The sequence below is a fragment of the Mus caroli genome, chromosome 13, assembly GCF_900094665.2.
Source record: "Mus caroli chromosome 13, CAROLI_EIJ_v1.1, whole genome shotgun sequence".
NCBI classification, from domain to species: Eukaryota; Metazoa; Chordata; class Mammalia; order Rodentia; family Muridae; genus Mus; species Mus caroli.
The window spans coordinates 3,891,232-3,905,828 of NC_034582.1; positions in this window are offsets into that span (position 1 = coordinate 3,891,232).

Consider the following 14,597-nt stretch of genomic DNA (forward strand, 5'->3'; position numbering starts at 1 on the left):
AGTGGCTTAGAATGAACACATCCACTATAGCATTGTCTTTCTAATTGATGGACATGGCTGGGGTGTGTCCCAGCTCAGATTCACTGAACATGTAAGGAATTGGATCTCATAAAATGGTTCAAGCAGGGAAAGCATAAGTCCTCACCTTTGACACTGTGTTTGAGGCAGGGACTCTCTTATTGTGCCGTGTCTTCCAGGCTATTCTCATAGCTTCTGATAAATTCTTCTGTCTCTTCCTCCTATCTAACCATAGCAATGCTGGGATTGCAGATATATGCCATAGGCTTTTAAGTGAGCTCCAGGTATCCATAGTCAGGTCCCCAGGTTTATATAGTAGGTGCCGTCGTCACCTGAGGCATCCCTCCAGCCCTAACTTACTCCAGGTTTTAATCTGTTCCAGTAAACATTTTATTCAAGTAATCATACTTAAAATAAATTAGAAAAACCTAGTTCTAAAAAAATCAGAGAAATCTATTTTTAATTTATGCTTTTACAATTTTTTTAAATTAACATATCACTTGCTTTGCCACTGTCTTCCCTTCAACTTCTTCCACATACTCCTTAATTATTTCCAAAGTTATGGCCTCTCTGTTTACTATTAGTGTTCTGTAAATATGATCTGCCGAATCCATGTTAGTTGTTTTGTGTATATATGATTTCAGAGATGACCACTTCATGTTGGATATCTAATAAGGATCATCCCTAGGAAATCTCTCCCTCCTGGTCCTTCCCCCATCTGTCTTTAGTTGACTGTAGTTCTTTGTCTAAGGATGGGACAGAATGAAAGTCCCCTCCCCCACTCCTTTGCATTTAGCATATATATTCATTTGTCATGTTACAGTGTCTATTGATTTGGTCATTGTCTGGGTCTTATTTAGGCAACCATATTGTTGATGTATCCCAGTCATTTTAGAAGATACAATCTCACAGCAGACTTCCTGCTCCTTGGAAACACTTTTTCCTTTCTTCTTCCTCTTCCACAGTGTTCCCTGAACCTTAGGTGTAGGACTTACGTTGCAGATGAAAAGGGAAAAGCTCTATACAATCCCTAGATCTCTGCACTATGGCCTGCTCAAACGTTATTTGCATAAATCATTCTTAAAAGGTTAAGAAAGAGTCATCTAAAAATAGAGATAATTATCTAAAGGATACTTTATTCTGTGATGATCTCAATAAATTTAAACTGTAAATGCATGCTTACCATGGAAAATATATATTTGCTGCCTGGTAATCAGAACCTTCTAAATGACAGATATAGACAAACATTACAGGGCATAGTGGTATTTGTAGGTATCAGCTTCACTCAGGTATGGTGCATACCCTTTAAATAACAGCTATGCATTTGAAGTTTGACTGCAACACTAAAAGTTTTGTGGTTTGCCAACAGAGCAATGTTACCTGGAGGAATAATCTGCTCAACAAAGCACTGGCTATATTTATTTTGAAATTAACATAATACCCATATTGCCTTTCTAAAGACTTGTTTCCTTCCAGTGTGTACAGTAGCTGAGATCAGGAACACAGGGTGCCAGGTAATTTACAGAGTCAGCAAACCATGCATTTTCAGCTTGGATTACTTCATGCAGTTGGCTCTATCCTTACAAAGCTCAAAAGCCATCTTACATAAACAAACATTTTGGTCATTGACTGCAATGGGGATTTGTTGGTTTTTTTTTTTTTTCCAGCTGGCCCAGAGAATCAGTTTCTCATATGTGTTCTTACAAACTTGTAGAATGTACCATTTTAATTGTGTGTTCTTACTTTCCTACACAGATTACTAAAGGAGGAAAAAATGATACAATCTGTCCAAGCAGGGATTTAGAAAGGTTTGAGTCAAATAAAGACATGATAAAAGGTCACAGAAGATGAAGGTCTGCATACTCAACCAAAAAAAGAATAAAGCTCAACAACAAAGGATACAAATGCCAAAGGTGTTAGGTCTCCATGAAACCTGGGTCAAAGGGCTAACTGAGGTTCCTATTTAATATACCAAGCTGGCAGGCAGATTTTCTCAGAGTTCAGCATCCTGGCTCCTAAGCCCTTTCACCCTGACTCTCTTCCCTAAACCTCTCCAGCCAGTGGCTTTGCTTCACTTCCCCAGCTTCTCTTTCCTATATAGCCCCAGACATTTAGGCCACATGTAGTTCTCTTGGTTGAACTCCTGTTTCTGCTCCTGACCTCTCTTCATCAACTTGCATCCTCTTCCATCTTTCTTCTCTTCCTTTCTCTTCCTCTGTCTCTCCATGTCTCTCCTCTCATGGTCAGCTTCAATCTGCTGGCCAGGTTCAGGTTGGACACTTCCAGATGTCTCTGGTTATTCTCTCCCTTATATTGAAAGAAAGATGAAATTTCAAGACCTGTAAGTCATATAAAGTACTCAGAAATTGCTGGTTGTTTGTGAGCCTAGAGGCTGCCTGGGGCTGAGACCAAAGAAAAACAAACCCGGGCATGCCCCGTAGTTAAAACATTCCTGGGAACAGCTTGACCATAAAGATAAAGAGGAATGTGAGGACATAACAGGGCTATCTGAACTGAGTCAAATTGACCAGATACTCTGCTAGCATTGATAAACATCCAACTCACAGAACTCTGACACCCTAATCTGCACGTACATATAATTTTTCTGCTGATGTTTGAATAAGCCAATAGTGTGTCGCTATGCTGAATTCCACACCCCTAAGCCCCTTACCCCATAAAAATCCCTAGCTTTCGAGCCTCGTCACTGACATCCGTTATCTCCTGTGTGGGATACACGTCAGTCCGGAGCTCCGTCATTAAACTACCTCGTGTAATTACAACAAGACGGTCTTTTCCTGATTCTTTGGGTGCACGCTGAATTGGGAATTGAGTGGGGGGCCTCCCCACTGGATTCTATCAATATCTACAATAAAACTCTTCTCCATCATACCTAGGAGCCATCATGTCCTCATTTTCATTTAAAAGTAAAGGTTGCTGTCATGAATTGGTTGTCCTCAAAGCCAAAAAATGCTATATTTGGGCATTCAGCTGTGCAAAAGATCATGCCAGTCAGGCTTGTTGACTGGGATGATGCTCTTCCTTTTTGGAAGAGCGCAGAGCAGTGATTCTCAACCTTCTAAACCTTCAGACCCTTTAATACAATTCCCCTAACCAAAAAATTATTTTCGTGGCTACTTCATAACTATAACTATGTTACTGTTGTGAATCATAATGTGTTCCCAATGGTCTTTGGTGACCACTCTGAAAGGGTCCTTCAATCTCTAAAGGAGTTGCGACCTACAGGTTGAGAACTAATGGGATAGAGGGTTACAGGACCCTCACCTGAACATCCAGTTTTTCCCTGCCACCTGTTGTACACAACTCTGCATTGTTTGGGTATAACCTAAGGGAGGGGTTGAGTAGCCCCGGAAGACTAGAGAAAGGGGGGATCAATTTATGTAACTACAAGAAGTAGCAGGAAATATTAAAAAAAGAGCTCATTCCAGCTCTTGAGTCGGCAATTCTCTGTCCTAGCAGCCTGGCTGGCCATGCACTGGTGAACAATGGTGGACCTGTTTTTATCTTGTGGAGACTCTGACTCAGAACTCCCCAATCTCTCCACCCACTATCATGCCAGCCCCAGGTTTCAAAGCCCCCACTCCATGTCTGTAACCACTCCAACAGAATACAAATGCAAACAGCACCAGGCCCATCCACAACAAGAAAGACCCAATTCATTCTGGTTAATGGCTTTTCAGGTGTGGTCTTCTGGGAAAGGAACACTCTGTGATCCTGTGAGTAACTCCTCATTTAACTCTCCAAGGAAGTGTAAAAAAACTCAATAATACCCCAGAGTGAATTTTTATGTTGATTCATTGTCAGCATCTTAGGAAAAAAGGTAGATGCTGCTTATATCTCTCAGGGGAAAGAAATTTTAGTAACTGTGCATTGTGAAAAATGAGAAGAAGCCAAGAGTTTTTCTATTAAGACTAACTTGCTTTAAAAATGAAACCTATTGAAATTAATGAGAACTTTATTAACTCAAAAAAACAAGCAACCAGAAATTCAGTAAATAATCTCCTACCAGTGAGCAATTTGTCCAGTCCTCACTTTGAAGTTTTTTGTTTCTTTGTTGTTGTTTTTTTGTGTTTTGTGTTTTCTGGCTTTGGTTGTTTTGTTTTGCTTTGTTTTGAGGAGATAAGAACTCTCATATGTGAAGTCTGGTATTTTAAGAAAACAGTGGCTGCAGTTCTCACATGTCTATATTTGAACTCGTATTGCATGAGATAGTATTCTCATTTAGCTTATCAAAAAGGCTTGAATCAATTCATACTTATCTTCTCTCTCCCAAAATAATTATATAAGTTTTACATGTGCAGTTATTTATTCCACTGAGATAAGAAATAAATATCCTGTGTGAATAGAAGAACAGAACCACAAGAGTCAAGCTGCTCTGTTGTCTCTTTGACAGTAACAAACATCTATGTTATTAGCCTGCTGCATTATCTTCATCATCCTCCCCCTCATCTGTTTACTCCATATCATTATATAATTTCAGTATTTTTGTTGTTCTTTTGGTTGGTTTGTTTGTTTGTATTGCATTTTTAGAGACACAGTTTCTCTGTATAACAGCCTTACCTGTCCTTGAACTCTCTTTTAGACCAGGCTGGCCTCAAACTCTCAGAGATCTACCTGCCTCTGCCTCCAGAGCTCTGAGATTAAAGGTGTATACCACCATGCCAGCTTATTTTCACTATCATATCAATGATATAATGTGAGAACTGCAGCCATTGTTTTTGTAAAATACCAGACTTCATGTATGAGAGTTCTTATCATCTTTCAAAAAAAAAAAAAACCCTATAAACAAACAAACAAAAACCCCAGAACACAAAAACCAAACCAAACCAAAACAACAACAACAACAAACCCAACAAACCCAAAGAAACACAAAACAAAACAAAACAAAACAAAACAAAACAAAACAAAACAGTTCAATGTGAGGACTGGACATATTGCTCACTGGCTAATAGCATTTTAAGAGTACTAATTGCTTATGCAAAGAGCAGAGTTTGATCCCCAGTACCCAAATGGCAGCTTATTACCATCTGTAACTCCAGTTCTAGGGGATAGAACATGCTTTTCTGATCTCTTTGTGCACAAAGTATGTATGTGGTACACAGACATACATGCAGACAAAACACCCATATTCATAAAATAAAATTACAAAATAAAAATGTAAAAAATATAAATTACAGCTTTTTATGGCAATTTTCCCTCAGTGTCCTCTGACATTGACACCTGTCACTAGCGTAATACACTGATTCAATTTTGTATCTTCTAGAATGTTCTGCAGTTGTACCCCGCTATACTTAGCCATTTCACATTGATGAAAGGCACTGAAAATTGAAAATCAAAATCTCTTTTAATGGCTCACAACTAATTTCTTTTCAATGCTAAATAACACTTCATTTTCAAACATTCCAAAAATCTATTTTTCATTCACATTTCCAAGGACCTCTCTGTTGACTCAAGCATTAGTTTGTCATGAACACAACTGGTATAACCAACCAGTCACTGTATGCTTTCATAAAAAGATTTTTAATCATTTTGAGTAAGTGAGAATTACTACATCTAGACTTCATTTGTCTGTATGAATAAATGGCAAATGGATTTCTATGTGGCTTTCCTATCTTTACACTACCAAAGGCAATTGATGAAGTTTCTTATCCTCTAAGGGTTATGTTGGCCCAACATTTGATGCTATTAATGCTTTGGCTTCTGGCCATTTGAGCAGGTGATGTTCATCTCCCTCTTTACTTTGTAATTCTCAAATAACTTGTTACGTTTCTTCTATTCTCACATTCTTATTTTTATGTTTTGTTCTTGTTTATTTGGTTGGTTGGTTGAATTTCTTTTCTGGTTGTGTTTTATTTGTTTGCTTGCTTGTTTGTTTTTTATTTTTTCCTTTCATCAACTTGACACAGCTAGATTTATCTGCAAACAGGGAACCACAATTGATTAAAAAACAAAACAGAGCAAACAAACAAACAAACTCATCAAAAAAATATAAACAAAACCAACCCTCAAAACAAACAAGCAAGCAAACAAACAAAACTCCACAAGTTCATCATGTAGACATGCTTGTGCCCTGAATAGTACCACCTCTGGGCAGGTGGTATTAGATTGTGTGGGAAAGCAAATAGAGCCAGCCTTCAGGAGGAAGGCAATGAACATTATCCCTATGATGTGTCTGATTTCAGATTCCTGCCTTGAGTTATTATTGCCCTGACTGCATTCCACAGTGTATGGTGATATCTAACTGTACAATTAAATACACTTCTCTTTTAAAACTGCTCTTGGTCACGGTGTTTTATCAGAGCAATAGAAACCATAGCAAAGACAATTTCCATTTAAATATCTAGCTACTTTAAACAAATTTTTGGTTCAGAAGTTTATAATTCATAAAATGCATTTGATCAAACATAACCTCTCTCCTCCAAATCCATTCTTACCCCCTACCACCTTTCACTCTCAAATGTGTGTGTTCATTTTACAGATCCTCTGAGCCCTTACAGTGTGAAAGGATGATTGGCTAATACATAATGAATTTAAACAACTCTTTCAAAATGTGTTTCAAGGTTATGTACTACAAGAAAAATCCAATGGTGACTAGCAACAGACCCTTATAAACTGTGTACAAAGGAAACGAATACATCACACTGGTTCAAAATATTTATATTCCAATAATCTCATATTTTCATTAAAACGGTTTTGTAGTTCTAGTCTTCCATATTGGATATTTTCAATGCATATTTTTATTATACTGGTTTTGCTTAATGTTTTATTGATTGTAAAAACTATAAAAGAAATTATTTTCCTAGAAGAAAATATTATTTCTTTTATTAAAAATGAAGAATGAGTATTTAATATACATATTAAGTATACTACTTAGTATTTACTAATATATAAGATGATTATATCAGATATATCATATAATATATAATATATACTTTGTCTATTATTATATAATATCTATATGACATATATGTGGTCTAATATATATAATGCACATATATGTCATATATATAGATATGTGTGTGTGCATGTGTGTTACATATATATCCAAATCAGTGAATAAAAATATACTTATTAATTTGTGTGTTTATTGTATGAGAGAAGTGCTTAGATTTGAGGACACTGGGGTTATTCATTTTTATTATTCTTATAGTTGAAAGTATTTTGGAAACTTATCTGACATAAATGAAAAAGGTTTTATACCTGGATTCTGCTTGGATATTTGGATACTAGTGACAGTTTATGACATCAATATCCACATTTCAAAGGTACTGAATTTTAACAAAACTAAAAATGTCTCCAGTGACAACATCACAATATTCTAGGACATCTTTGTTCCTTTTGAATCTTTGTATGCAAAGTAAGAATTTTTATCTGCCCACTGCATAATGTCTCTTCCATTTAAAGCTCATGTTTGTAAGCATGGTCCCTATTTATACATTTATTGCAGAGGTGAGGAGTGATTTTCTGCCCAATGTGTGGCTGTGGTCGTTGAGGATATCCCCATGCATTCTCTGCTATACCATTGTTAACTTTCATTTTGTCCCTGTAGTCTCCTCTGCTACTTTCTAAGTCAGAACACTATATTTAGATAAAAATTTAAAACCTTGTCAGGGTGATTAAGTGATCTGTGAAGTCTGCATAGAAATAACATAGAAAAGGCACTGACAGATGCACGGTAGAGGAACCACTGCCTTCCTCCACCTACATCTTGGGATTCCAGCAAATTACCGTTTGTAATGAATTGCGGGTTCTTTCTGATGAGCACGAGGATGAGCACTTGGCTGTTTATCATTTTTCCTCTAGCAATGTGACATCTCAGCTGATTACTTACATTATGGCTAATTTGCAACTTATAATCAGTCCTAGTTTCTTAATAAACGTCTCATTAGGTGACAGGAGCTGCCATTTGCCGCCATTTTCCTACTTCCCAGTGTAATCTGCTAACATGTCGACTAAAGGTGGGGGAAGAGACTGCTGGATGTCACACATGTCATTTGCAATCATGTCCTGGAGTTTCAAAGGGGCACAGAGAGTCAATGCCCTTCACAATGCATTACTGCAAACTAGAAAAGTATGATGGGCTGCCTTCGTGGTTTTGTGTTCACACTTCGGACTCTGAAGTCTGAAGCTGTGACTACACTGGGGAAATTAAGACTATGTTTGAATCATTCAAAGGTAAGGAATACAATTGTGACTCTGAGTGATGCAGCTAGTGCTGCTGCTGCCTCTTCTGATCATCATGATGATGATGATAAATTTTACAGTATTTTAACACACCACATTAATTAAAGAATTAAAAGATACCATACACACCCCAAAAATATGTGACCACAAACCAGAGACAAAACTAAAAAAAAAAAAATTGCTGGCTGAAGCACTTCCAAACACTTTGAGAATAATGGGTCTGATACACTGGAGGGATACTGAGTGAAATACGATTTTTTAGAAGACCCCCTCCCCATCACCATCATGAATGCTCATATGAGATGATAAACTTAGATGGCATTTGTGAAATCACAGGTGTTGACTGACACCTTCAAAACCACTTAGCTAAAGGGCTTATTTAATGGTAAGGTGAGGTGTTTATTAATACGTGATTCTAAAGTTGTGATGCCACCAGTAATCTTTAGATAATCATTAGCTAGACCTAATAGAAGTGGAATGACATGTCATCCTCCGATACTAAGAGGATGTCTCTGAAATTAGATTTTATATGTATGAAACGTATTTGACATAAATGACAATGGTTTTCTACCGGTAATCTCTTTGGATATAATATATAACATGCTATATATATGGGAAAAGAAAGAGTTCAGAGGCCATGGATTTGAAAGAGAACAATTCAGGGTTATACATGACAGGGGCTGTAGAACAGAAGGGAAAAGAAGGAGCCGAACAATGATAAATAGTGAGTTCTTTTCTCAAAAGTTTTCATCAATATCACCATCACCACCAACATCACCATAATCACAAAGATTAACTTTAAATGTCTCAATAATATTTTACCTTACAAAAGTTTTCTACATTCATTTTTAAGTGTATATGTAGTAATATCTTTATTTTATAGTTTTTCTTTTCCTGATAATTAATGAAATTGTGAAATTATAGTATTTTAAGACCCTCCCTCCCTCTCTCTCTCTCTGTGTGTGTGTGTGGGGGGGGGGAGGGGGGTGAGTGTTTGTGTGTGGATATATTCTTGCTTGATTGTGGTCATGGATGCCAGAGCCTCTGAATCTAGAATTAGAGGTGGTTGTTAGCAGTTTGATGTGGGTCCTGGGAATTGAATCTGGGTCCGCTGTTGTTAGAGAAGTATGAACTCTTAACTAAGAGCACATAATTTATTATTAATGTATTTATAGGATTAAATGCAATATGCTGTCTTCTCTACCAGAATAACGGTAACATTATTACCAAGAAAACTGAGTTATGAGCAACTAAAATGCAGCTTTCTTCTCCCTCCACTTGGCAATTGATTCTCCTCACATGGATGCTGGAGGTTTAAACTCATGTTCCAATGCTTGAGCAACAAACACACTTACTAAGCGACCACAGCTAAGTCTGATTTACAGAAAGTAAGTTTCAGATGATAAAGATGCAATGTAATCTTAAGACATATGCAAACAGAGAGTAATAAAGTCCTTTACTAATTGTAATTATCAATTGAGAAAGAAAATGTATAGAGAATATACAGCCACAACATTATCTATTTGTGACCTTTGTAGAACACCATCAGGTGTGGGCAACTGAATAATTGTTTTAAAATCTTTAGAGAAGAGTCATGTGATGTTCTGTAGACTCTGTGACACTTTTTCCTATTTAAACTAGTTACAAATCTTGAAATCTTTCAAGCTTTTCTAGATTTTCAAGTTCTTACATGGATAGAAAACACATTCAAAGTAGTTTCTTCTCTCCATCAAATGGGGGATATAGGTGAGATTTCATTGCAGCTAAAATCAGCAATTCTACTGGGTCATGCTTCTACTTGAAGGGAAGTGCCATGTTTTTAGGTACTAGGTACTGGAGAGAACATGGAGCTGCATGAAATGACTGTGTAGCCTGTGAAAAGAACAGACAGTCACAGAGGTAGACTTGTTTTGTCGAGATGAGAACTTAACAACTTAGCCAGTAAATTAAATGTGAGCTCTCTTCTTATTCAGCAACTCTATGAACACAAATATAGCCTGTGTCTGTTTAGGTCCTAAGATGTAATCTACACAGAACATACTGTGATTACACTTCCTTCTCATCATAGTTAGAAAACCATATATTGAACTATATATATTGAACTCAAGAGTTTCATGACCAACAATTGGAAAATTCATTTGGATGGGAGGAATTACACCCATAATTAAAGGTATATTGGAGGGTTAACCACCAGAACCTCAGAATGTGACCATTTGAAGAGAGAAGCTCTTTGGAGTTAAAATGAGGTCAGTTAAATGGATTTCATAAAACAAAATTTGCATACCAAAGTAGAGGAGATAAAGAGAAAATTTCATGTGACAATGAGTTTCTGACGTATTTTTTTCTACTAATCAAGTATAAGTCAAGATTAGGAACAATATGCCACAGTTAAGAGAAAAGAATGGGAAAGATTCTCTCTTCTAACCTTCATAAGGAGGTACATCTACCAAGGTCTTTACCTCCAATACCAGGTCCCCAACACATGAGAGATGTGATGAGACAACACATTTTCATGTGTCTAGAAATTGCTCAATAATGTTTTATTGAGGTGGTCATAAGAATCAATCACAGATTCAGTCCTGATGATTAACCATACTACTAGATCCTCTAAAGCTTCTGTTCTTGTTCTGCATCTTGAAAACATGGGATTCTTTCCAGCAGATGTAGATCCCATAATAACAACCACTTAAGTCTTGCCATTTTGTTTTGAGAATTGTTGGGGCCGGCCTGCAGCTCTCATGTCCCGGTTCGAGCCTGGAAGGCATCTTGGAACTGAAAGAAAAGAGGGAGCCTAGGCGGGTTGAGAAATAATGGAACCAAGACATGCTAGTCTGCTCAAGGTTCAAATGTTTAATGGTGGACATGCTTTATAAAAGAGGGGGAAAGTCCATTCCTGCCAATTCATCCTTGGAGCCTGGAACCAGCTGCAGTTGATGATGTGCAGAATAAGGCGTAGTTTCCAGAATAGCTCCAGGGGGCCTCTCAGCAGGTAGCAGTATCTTGAAGAGGAGCAACTACTGTGGCTCAACAATAGAGTCATCTAGGGAGTAAGGCTCCACCCTAGATAATCTCCTTAGTGGCAGCAAGGTCAAGTTCTGGCTCAACCTGCTTCAGGCTTGTGGGAGGCTACAAGAAGAAAGGACAAGTCACCATGCCTAAGGGGTTTCAAATGACAAAAGAGAAAAGAATGTCTGTACAAATATCAAATGGTGGGTCAGTAGATCAAAGGCTCTGGTGTTTATGAGTCCTCAACATCATGAACAAGTAATGTTGTGGCCAGAAGGCTATTGTGATGGGGAAATAACTAATTCTACATAGTGACAAGATAGTAGGCCTGAGATGGATAATAAAATACCAATATCTTTGTAGGTCTAGGTGGAAGCATCTGCCCACTTACTCATGCTAGACTGATGTCTGCAGCTGAAGCCAGTCAGCAACTGTTATTTATTTCTAAGTGTTGCTCCAATATAGGCTGCCAAGACTGTGCAGGGCTCCCTTTTGGAAACTAATCCACTCTGGTCTACTGTCTACTTGGCTTTCTTAAACTCTGACCCTGACATTTAGATTCTAGTGTGATGATTTCTTTGACAGATTAAGAGGTTCTGAAATCACACTACCATGTATGAGGAAAAATAAACAATAACAAAAACAAAGAAATAAAAACTTTGACAGCAAGATGGCTCTACTGGCAAAGGCACTTGTTGCCAAACCAGATGATACAAGTTTAATTCTTGTGAGACATAGAATAATTTAATCTAGCACCATTGCTACTCCATCAAGGGATCAGTCCTGTAGATCTTCTAGTTCTATGTGATCCAGATAGAATGACATACCTTTAATCCCTCTGGCTGGAATAAAGACACACCCTTAGTATATGCCTTCAATTCCAAACAATGTAGGTAAAGTTAGTTTGTAGAAGGAAGCAGCCAAGTTTGAATGCGTTGTCTAGTTGAGGGGCAGATAAAGTGATGAATCAGAGAAAGATTTAACAAAATGAGTTAGAGAGGATGTTTTCAACTCTCAGAAGAATAGACAGGAAAGAGTGAAAGAACCTAGTGGGGAAACCCCCACTCAATTCCCAATTCAGCTTGCACCCAAGAATCACGAACAGAGCAGAATGCCTTGATGTAAAAATATGAGGTTGTTTACTGGCAGAGCTCCGGATTGAACCATATCTCACGCAGGAGACAGTGGACTTGACCACGAGGCTTGGAAAATAGAGGTTTTTATAGAAAAGGGGCTGGGGTTGGGAGAGGAATTGGTGCGGTTTCACATGATTGGTCCATTTAAACATCAGCAGACTGTACGTGCAGATAACATTTAACTTAGCTCACAAGGGCCGGAGATAGGGAGGCGCCAGTCCAGTCCAGCATGTCTTTCTCTTTATCTTTATGGCCAAGCAGCCTCAGGAATGTCTTAACGATGGGCCTGCCCGGGCATGACCTGGCCTGTTCTGCTATGTTCTGAGCCCCAGGTTTCAAAGCTCACAAACAACTCTTTGGGCTATTTGACATAAATTACATGAATCACAGGTCTCAAGTTTTATTTTCTTTCAAGAGAAGTGAATTAAGAGAGAGAAAGAGGAGACAGATTTACCAGACAATTTCACAGAAGCAAGTTGCAGCAAGCCAGAAGGAGAAAGAAGATTAGAACATATAGTTGAAGTTAATAAGAGGCCAGGCAGAGCAATTCAGTCAAAAGCCTCAGAGAACTCACTTGAATCAGTTGTCTTGGAGAGGAATTTAAAGTCAGAATAGCTGAGTTGAACCAGCCAGCCAGTGTTCAGAAAGAACTAGAAAGGGTGAGCTATTCAGTCATCTTAGAGGCTGAAAATTTCTAGGGTACATTTAGTTTTATGGAGACTAGAAGCTTTCAGGCCTAGGCCTCAAGATAGTTAGAGCAGAGATAGAAATGCTATTGGCTCAGGCAAGCCATGTATTTGTAAAACTTGGGTATGGCTTTCATCTCATCAATTCATCTGAGGAAATAAAAGCAACATTTACAGAGACATACATGGTAGGAAAGATAAAACTCCAGAAAGTTTTCCTCTGATGTCCATAGGTATATCATGTCCCATACAGCATGCATGTTCTCTCTTGCTTCCACATATGTAATATGAGAAATATGTAATATGTTATGAGCAAAATAAATGTAAGAACAATTGTAAGTAAGTCTCTGAAAAGTGGTATGCTGCCACATAAAATTCATAGACAACCTGGAATCTTTGTTTACCATAAAGATAGAGCCCCGTGGGGGTCACTTACTGCTACCCATGATTTCTTAAAAATCATGGCTGAAATGATACAGGAAGCTTCTGGAGATTTCTTGAGTGAATGGGGATGGAGTCACTGACAGCTGACACTAACTTTATCAGGACATTAGAAACTGGGGAGCTGAAGTTATTAAAAAACATTTTAGCAGGCAGAGCGAGGACGGGGAGCTTTACATGACTGAACACTTTTAAAGTTAACAAAGCCAACTCTGCAGACATCCATGCATCATCTGACTCTCCGACTCACGGTTGCTATTTTCAACAGGGAACTCAAAAATGATGTGAATTTAAAATAATTTCCTACATTCTTAAGGAAAATATGAAACAGTGGGTTTTTATTTTAACATAAGTAAATGAGTGATATTTGATAATAACTATGAAAGAAATACATTAATCATATTGAGGAGCCAATCAACTTATACAGAAAAGGGGTAAATATCCTATTGTCTGGAAATGTTTTACAAGTATATTTTTATGGATTAATTTTTTTATATAGAGTATCATCAAGATTCTGTCACATTTCAGTGTTATTGATTCGAAACAGAAGTGGGTTTTGATATCATTTATTCCAGGCTACACACTGTGAAATTATTCAAATGCTTCATTTCCATTTGGGCTTTCCTATTTGTTTTAAATGTTATTACTCGCTCCGGTGCATTTTCATTTTAGTGAACACACTGATAAATATTTCTATCAATTGCAGATGTGATTTTTGCATAAGTAACTAAAGCGCTAGTACCATGGTTTAATACAATATTAAACACCACAGGATCCCATATCAGCAATTAGAAAGTTTGTCTGCAGTTTGTGTAATCATGAAGGCCTTATGGAATGGTTTAAAGTGTGTTTATAATTAGTAATTTTAATGCTTTATATCTTTCCAATAAGACTTGGGCACAAAGGCAGGGATGATCCTAGTAGAATGCTGAATCAGACTAACCTTGTTCTTTATTGTTCTCCTGTTCTCATCCCTGCTGCTTGCCAGCCAATGACCCTGCCACAGATGCATGTCTTGGCCAAGGGGTCTCAGATCTAGCCAGTATTGTAGATGCTTTTTACACCACTCTTATTCTCTCTTTTAGTCCCAGTGTACATTTTATTTTCT